This window comes from Oryzias melastigma, linkage group LG4 (genome assembly GCF_002922805.2).
Source record: "Oryzias melastigma strain HK-1 linkage group LG4, ASM292280v2, whole genome shotgun sequence".
Taxonomy (NCBI): Eukaryota; Metazoa; Chordata; class Actinopteri; order Beloniformes; family Adrianichthyidae; genus Oryzias; species Oryzias melastigma.
Window position 1 is genome coordinate 11,836,500 of NC_050515.1, and position 1,343 is coordinate 11,837,842.

The following is a 1,343-nucleotide window of genomic DNA, read 5'->3' on the forward strand; positions in this document are numbered from 1 at the left end:
TGAGTGTTTAAGGACATCTCTGTGACTGATATTAATATTTAAGTTTGCTTTGGTTTTCCACAAGAGGACAGAAAAATGTCAAAACATGGGTGAATCTCATGAATGCAGTGGAGCGTACTTTGATAAGGGAAATTAACACACTTGATACCGAGCAGCACTGAACCAATCAAGATGTGATGAGTAAATAGGCAGACAAAAGTCATTCCTCTCTCAGTCACTCACAACAGGTGCTGAGGGTTCACTAACAGGCTGAGGAGCATGAGTGGGTAAAGCAGGCACTGGAGAGCACATCATTAACGCCATTACTGCATAGTGATGGATCACTGACTGAATGGATTATAGTAAACCCATTTTTACCACAGAACTTGGTGGGCTTTTACTCGTTATAAACATGGACCTCCTGCATCTTTTAAGAACAATTTCAGACTTTTCCACAAAAAAAAAATAAATAAATAAATAAAATCACAAAAAAGAACTTTTAAGAAAAATATCTTTAATTCTAAAGCCGTTAATATTATACCACATAAACATGTGTTTAAAGAAACGTTTTTATAGGCAAACCATTTTTAAACAACTGTGAATTTGTACTTATTTATTCCTTCTTAGTTGCTCTGATCAGAAAAAAAGAATAAAATTGCTTCTACAATATATTAAGAAATTACAAATGCCTTTGATATGGCATCTTATTCTGAAAATACAGAAAAAAAGACAAAGAAAAGAAAGGCTGAAAATGAATTGAAATAACCAGATTTTGTAATTACCTGAAATAATTAAAAAATGTTAGTAGAAAAAAAATATATATAGTATTTTTTTCTAAACTGTATATATTATCAAACATAATATGATTTTCTTTTTTTTTTTTTACTAAGTAGGGGCCACAGAGTCTTATTTTGATACTACTGTGCATTCAATACAATATATTTTTATTAATAAATATCATTTATGCTTCTTTTGTGGCATAAATAAAAACAGAAATATATAACAAAACTAGCCTTTTCTCAAATTGTGATATTATGTATTTTGCTTGACAGAAGCTCGCATGATTTCCTTTCAAAATAAAAGACGCCGTGTGCCAGACCGGATCATCCTAGTGCAGCTCTGGACAAGGTAATATGTGCTTTGATAAAGGATCAGACTTTTTATCAAAGTTTTGCTTAGTTATTGAAATTGGTGTATTCTGGAGGAAGCATAGAGCAAACAAGACCAAGGGATGTAAAAACCTTTAGATAGTTTATCTTTAAGGTGCATCTCAGCCATACATTTATAAACTTGACTAATCTAAATTAAATAAATGCTCATTTAGTAACCATTATAAAAAAGCATGTTTTTTTTTTGTTTGTTTT